Source organism: Hipposideros armiger, unplaced genomic scaffold, assembly GCF_001890085.2.
Source record: "Hipposideros armiger isolate ML-2016 unplaced genomic scaffold, ASM189008v1 scaffold_778, whole genome shotgun sequence".
NCBI classification, from domain to species: Eukaryota; Metazoa; Chordata; class Mammalia; order Chiroptera; family Hipposideridae; genus Hipposideros; species Hipposideros armiger.
Genome location: NW_017732128.1, coordinates 390,268 through 397,869, shown reverse-complemented (window position 1 = coordinate 397,869; position 7,602 = coordinate 390,268). Strand labels below are relative to the sequence as shown.

Here is a 7,602-nt window from a genome sequence, read left to right as displayed (position 1 = left end):
CTAGAAAATATATTCTCTGTGGTTGTCTTCATAATCCTGACTTAAGGGAAGTGTTACCCTAGTAATTTTGTTTTAATGATTATCAATTCATGACTATCTTTGTGTTATATTTCTTAAATCATTAAATTTCATACCTTAGGCCGCTATCTGTACTGACATCTGGGAGATTATTAATTACGTGTATACTTCACTGTCCCTAAACTCTCCTTAGAAGCTCTTTATTTCAAGCTAGGCAATTGCATGGAATGATGTTAGCTCACATTTTACAATCTCCAAGAATAGTTAAGAACCCAGGTCTCAGCTAAAATTTTCATCTTTCATGTTCAAAAAGTCCTGCTTCAAGTAAGGCAAATACTGCAAGTTTCTTTTTTTGTCATTACATTGGATTTTTATATCCTAACAAAGACGTGCTCTCACTTGTCAGTTTTTCGCTTGAAGTGCCCTAAGTGAGGAATGAGAGTGCCCTAAGTGTAACATAAGTTCAATTCCTGTCACTTTACACAGGCTTTTCCTGGGTATACTCTATTTGTACTTCTTCCCATAAAAACGCACCAGAAAGGGGTAGCTTAGAGTACTTATTCTCTCCTAGGGGAAACTGAAAGAATCCATGGCAAATATGTTGCTTTATCTCTTTTCTCAGCTTGAGAACTTGCTTTTCTCTTGTTCCCAATGGCTGTAACAAACATATCTTGATCTTTCTGATGAAGCTGCCATTTGGAATTATTTTCAGGGCTTCTGGATTTTAAACCTGATTCATTGCTGAGGTTGGCTTCTGGCTATAAAACGATAGATCCTAGAGCCTAATGGTGAGGGAAACAGAACGCACAGGGATATAATTTTTTAACAATCCACATTCCAGATCTGAAAACTTTTACTTTTTCATTTTATAAATATTTAAAGTGAAGTACTCCTGATTTTTTTTTGTATAGAATGTGCATTCCATTTAAATCATTTTAATGAGAAATGTGTCCTATTAGGGAGAGTAATATAGAGATTGTTTGGATATATTAAATATACTTTATATGATACTCTGTAAAATGTACAAATAGCCTTGGGTTGCAGATGATGTCTGTTTTATGAAATGAAAGAATGATGATCAGGATAATAAAGTTTTATTTTTCTTTTTATTACAAGTGGCATCTTTAGCATCTGGAATTGATGAGTCTGTGACATAATGTTTCAATTGATTGAGGGTGTCTTGAAGTATAAGCGATGAGTCATGGTTTTAGTAAGAAATGAATCCATAACTAAAGTGAGTTATTTATTACATATTTATTTATTTTTAGTGTTTAGTGAAATTTGTTTTTAAAATATTTTCAGGAAGCTGCAGAATGGCTAATGAATGCTTCTTGGTAAGCTTGTAGTCTTAATTCTGTATATGTTCCTTTCTGTGCTTCTGTGTTTTGCAAAAACCTTAATTAAATGTAATCCCCCAGCATCCTGCTTCTGGGCCTCTTGAGCTGACTGGCCNTCACTTTCTGTTCCTTTACTCTTATTTGTTGTTTCTCATGGCAATTATTCCCATTTGACATAAGCATATTTCCTGTTTATGGTATCTGCCCAACTTGGGCACAAGCTCCATAAAAACCAAGTGTTTGTCTTTTCTGATTTGCAGTTGTTCAGCTGTACTAGCTCAGTGTCTGGCCTTTGTTGAACAAATGAATGGATTTCTTCCTTTGCTCTGTGTCCAGAGGAAATGTTTGCTGAAGAGTTCCTTGTATTAAGCTTGAGGTGTTAGCTTATTCCAAAAAATGAGTCCAGTGCCATTTGTATGTTATTAGAATTTCTAAATGAATATCAACACCAAAAAATTATTTAAGACATAGGAAAAAGCTTAAATTATAGAATTTCAGAAGGTGGAATAAAAGATATTTTGAATATTTTTGGTACTAACCAAAATTCAACTTTTTTTTTTTTTGGTCATGAACAAAGTGATAGCCTGAGTATTAACTACTAAAAATTGGAAATTTTGACATACGTTTATCAGCATAACAACTTATTATGCTTCATACAAAAGCAAAATACAAAAAAAAAATAAAATGAAAAGATTCATTTTAAAAAGTCAAGTAAAATGCGAATGTGTATATTAATTATTAGTGCATCTATCAACAGAGGAAAAGGTAAAAACACATTTCTTTAGCTAGTATAAATATTTTTATATTTTAAGGTTTTCATTGAGGCAGTTTTCTTTGTAGACATATCAGATACACCCTACTTTGCAACTCATTGAATGTAGAGTTTTGAAAAAAAATATGGGAAATTCAGAACTTTAAGTTGGTGAGACAAAAGGACATTTGGTATTACTTTAGAAATTGGCTAGAGTTCAAAACATGAGCAAGCAAATAGATTTTTTAAAAAGTCATTCTCTTTCTTGCAGTACTGGCTTCACAAGGAATCACGTGGAAATTCAATAAAGAACTTGTTTAACAAGTACTCTGCCTAAAAACAACTTGCTGTCTTTTTTATGTGAGTGTATAAATGGGAAATTCAAAAATTTGATTGAGTAATGTAAGAAAGTAAGCACTGATATCATACTAACTCTGCTTAAATGGCTTGTATCACTAATGAAAAATGCCGTGTCATAACCAGTGCTCCTTTAATAGACAAGTTATTTTGAATTGCTTGCCTACACATAGCTGTCTTCCTAAAATAATGGCAAAATTATCTTTATTGGAAAAGTTATAACTTACTACTCATCCTTTTCTTCTAATAATATATAACTAGCAGTATAAGGAAAGACATACCACACCTATATCAATACTTTATATTATACCTTTTAAATTATTTGTGGCTATTAACTTTTAACATTGTCATAAAAGCTAACATTTGGTTAGCCTAAGTGAAAACTATTTTTTGCATAAACGATTTGAAAGTAGAAGTAAATTAATCCTCTGAATTGGTTGAAATCTGTCTAAAAAGACATACAATTATCCTATCTGACTTCTTTTGATTGTTTATGAAATAGAAATGTAGAATTAATGATAAATAAATGTTTAGAATCTATATGGAGTGATAGTTCAAGAGAAATGTGTGTGGGTGTGGGTCTGAGTTTAGTTAGCATTAAGCTCTTTCATTACACACACACATATATATATATATATATATATAAAATGTCACTGCAAACTTAGCAACTCATAACACCAGGCATTCATTATATATATATATATATATATATATATATATATATATATATATATATATATATAAATATATATCTATTTAACTATATAACTATTATAACTATATTATATATATATGTATATGTATTGTATTATATATGTAGTTAGTAAATATATCTTCATATGAAGAANGATGGATACTAGACGTATTGGATTGATCACTTCATAAGCTATATAAATATGTAATCACTATGTTGTACACCTGAAACTAATATAATATTGCATGTCGACTATAATTGCCAAAAGAAAAAAAAAGAACTATTTGAATTCACCTCATAGGGCCCTGAGAAGTTAAAGTCAGCAATCATAATTGAAAATTGGGATGACTCATGGGATAAAACAAGAGGTTTGGGTAAAAATCTGAATGTAAAGTAATTACCATGCTAAATTCCTTCCTTCAATCTGAGAAGCTACAAAATTGAAGCTCCCCTTTCTCCTTGAGAAAACCTGAAGCGGGTCTCCATTAAGATAAATCCAGAGAAGCTCTTGAATGAGAAAGCCAGGCAGAGCAGAGATCAAGTGTGGGGGCTGGAAGGCTAAAAAAAAAAAAATTACATGCCGAAGAGCCAAAGTTTCCATTTATTTTCTCTAATGTATTTATTTCCTGCTAATGTATTGATATCCGGATATATGCTACTTTGACAAATGGAGGAGGCCTAACATTTGAAAGTCCCAATGAAAGGCTCTGACATGTAAGTGAACCCTTATAACAAGAGGAAAGACCATTACTGACCACAGCATCACAGAGCATACCAGTTGCAGGCTCCTGGCCATGCCTTTATCTTCAACATAGAGTGAAAACTGGGGATGACCATCATAAAATCGTGGACTGCAAAACAGGAAACCAGAAGCTCCAAACACAAACGAGGAGACAGAAATGAGAATGGAGAAAGGGAAGTGGAATCATATTCTAATGTTCTCTATTAATGAGGGCATGTCAATAACTGATGGCACAAAAGAGGTAGAAGATAATGATGAAAACAGATAGAAGAATCTTTTCTGAACAAGGGTGCTTAAAAAAGGGCACAGAAGGTTTGATCTGTAAATGGCACTCGGGAACACGGAGATCCCTGAGCTAGTAGCCTAAGCCTCACATATAAAAAGAATATTAAAGAAAAAAAAGGCCTCCACCTGAGAAGGCTGTTGGGGAAGCCATACTTACAGGGGTCAGCCTTCTTTGAAGATGATTTATTTCTAAAAAAAAGTCTACAAGGTAACTTACAAATTAAAACTCTCCAACATTGCACTGATTTGTAAGAACTGAATATAACAAATAATTTGCCATGTGAGAGTATACCTAAGGCAAAATATTGAGGAAAGAAGTAAAGTGAAAGAATTAAAATTTATTTAAATTTTGCACTCATACTTTGTATTCAATTTAGTGTTGCCCAAGAGTTTGTCATTCAGGACAAAAAAAAATCTTTTTTCGGTTTTCAAATTTAAATTCTTCTTTAAGCCATAATTGCCCTGGTTTCAAGCTTGCAACCAGTACTTGTGAAGGTGTATGTGACAGCACTTCCCAGTTTCAGCAAATCAATAGTTGTTAAGTCTAAAAGTCTCCTGAATGTCCTACTATTGCCTAATAGTATCATCAGCATTTACCCCGGGGAACAGGCTGGTATTGCCTAATGATTAAAAATAACTGGAAGTAGAGGAACTTAAAATTTTAGCAACTTCAAGTATTTGCGTAATTAATTTGGAACATAGAGGGCTTATAATTGGTAGCAATGTTTTTCAATAAAGCACTGTAACATAATAATTTTATATTTTGAGTTGCTACATAACCCATTCAATCTTCATTTATTTCAATTGAAATAAAATATCAATTACAGAACATCCTCACTTCTGGACAAAATAAATTTCACAGCCTTTTAGACTTGCATATGTTCTTCTGGAAATTGTAGAAGTGCGGTACTACTATTTTAGTTTGAATACTGGCAAATCCTTTGCTAAGAGCAGATCCGCAAGGAAATGTTTTTTTGTTTGTTTGTGTGCGTGTGTGTGTTTAAGTGTCTGAAACAAAAGACCTGTTTCCATTGGTACTGGTTATTTAGGATAATGGGAAGCTTTGTCATAATAGCAATAAGCTTAATGCTTTTCTTTTGCGGAGACATATGGCGAAAGTCTATTGTAGCTGCCTCTGGAAGTAGCACATATAGAAAATTAATTTTGACCAATGTATCAGAGCACTGGTTATACAATGCACTTGGAATATTCTCTAAATATGAAGTGTTGAAAAAAAGATAAAACCAAAACCATTTAGTAAAGCTATCCTCGTTTAACTATTAAGTAAAAATGCCTACAAATACAGAAAGTTATAGTTATCTGATTTGAAAAATGCAAGATCATCACCAGACATCTAAGTCTNCACTCGGGAACACGGAGATCCCTGAGCTAGTAGCCTAAGCCTCACATATAAAAAGAATATTAAAGAAAAAAAAGGCCTCCACCTGAGAAGGCTGTTGGGGAAGCCATACTTACAGGGGTCAGCCTTCTTTGAAGATGATTTATTTCTAAAAAAAAGTCTACAAGGTAACTTACAAATTAAAACTCTCCAACATTGCACTGATTTGTAAGAACTGAATATAACAAATAATTTGCCATGTGAGAGTATACCTAAGGCAAAATATTGAGGAAAGAAGTAAAGTGAAAGAATTAAAATTTATTTAAATTTTGCACTCATACTTTGTATTCAATTTAGTGTTGCCCAAGAGTTTGTCATTCAGGACAAAAAAAAATCTTTTTTCGGTTTTCAAATTTAAATTCTTCTTTAAGCCATAATTGCCCTGGTTTCAAGCTTGCAACCAGTACTTGTGAAGGTGTATGTGACAGCACTTCCCAGTTTCAGCAAATCAATAGTTGTTAAGTCTAAAAGTCTCCTGAATGTCCTACTATTGCCTAATAGTATCATCAGCATTTACCCCGGGGAACAGGCTGGTATTGCCTAATGATTAAAAATAACTGGAAGTAGAGGAACTTAAAATTTTAGCAACTTCAAGTATTTGCGTAATTAATTTGGAACATAGAGGGCTTATAATTGGTAGCAATGTTTTTCAATAAAGCACTGTAACATAATAATTTTATATTTTGAGTTGCTACATAACCCATTCAATCTTCATTTATTTCAATTGAAATAAAATATCAATTACAGAACATCCTCACTTCTGGACAAAATAAATTTCACAGCCTTTTAGACTTGCATATGTTCTTCTGGAAATTGTAGAAGTGCGGTACTACTATTTTAGTTTGAATACTGGCAAATCCTTTGCTAAGAGCAGATCCGCAAGGAAATGTTTTTTTGTTTGTTTGTGTGCGTGTGTGTGTTTAAGTGTCTGAAACAAAAGACCTGTTTCCATTGGTACTGGTTATTTAGGATAATGGGAAGCTTTGTCATAATAGCAATAAGCTTAATGCTTTTCTTTTGCGGAGACATATGGCGAAAGTCTATTGTAGCTGCCTCTGGAAGTAGCACATATAGAAAATTAATTTTGACCAATGTATCAGAGCACTGGTTATACAATGCACTTGGAATATTCTCTAAATATGAAGTGTTGAAAAAAAGATAAAACCAAAACCATTTAGTAAAGCTATCCTCGTTTAACTATTAAGTAAAAATGCCTACAAATACAGAAAGTTATAGTTATCTGATTTGAAAAATGCAAGATCATCACCAGACATCTAAGTCTTATATACATTTTGCATTTCACATGTGGTTCTTGTTTCTGAAAGATGAAGCAAAATAAATAAACTTGGTTTGAAGTACAAGATATTTTATTTCATTTTGATGAAATATTTTCTTTTGAATTACTATCTGCTAAGTCAACCAATATTTTAAAAAGTATGACTATGATTTATCTTTTCTTTTTTCATTTCTCTAATGTACTTCTTTACATTTGAGAACTGAAAGCACCTACATACTGAAGCCTAATTGGCTAATAATGGCTTTTGTCCTCAGAGGAGTGTAAGATCCATCCAAATATCAACCCTAAGTTAAATGAATAGAAAGCAGTAAACAGCATTCCAGGCATCAGAAATGTTATCACAATTTGTCTTATATTATTTATTTATGTATGTATGTATGTATTTATTTATTTATTTTTAAAGATTTTATTGGGGAGTAGGGGAAGGGAAACAATTGGGGAAGGGGAGCAGCCAAGTTGTTGCCCTTCAATCTCAGTTGTGGAGGGCGCAGGTAGCTCAGCTCCCAAGTCCAGTGCCATCTGGCTGCCCACTCAGTTCAAGGCGCTGTGTTCAATCTTAGTTGCAGGTGGGCTTAGCACACTATCCGATGCAGGAGTCAAACTGGCAACCTTGTTGGTAGGAGCACATGCTCTCACCAGGTGTGCTATCCTGCCACCTGTTGGCAGCTCAACAGCAGCTCAGCTCAGGTGCAGCTCACTGGCCCATGTGGGAATCGAACCAG

The 7,602-nt window shown here is 33.4% G+C and overlaps 1 pseudogene; it reads right to left on the bottom strand.

Moving 5' to 3' along the window:
- Positions 1–1,316: 1,316 nt before the first annotated feature.
- The window catches only part of LOC109374028 (28S ribosomal protein S22, mitochondrial pseudogene), a 7,471-nt pseudogene continuing 1,185 nt past the window's right edge, over positions 1,317–7,602 (bottom strand).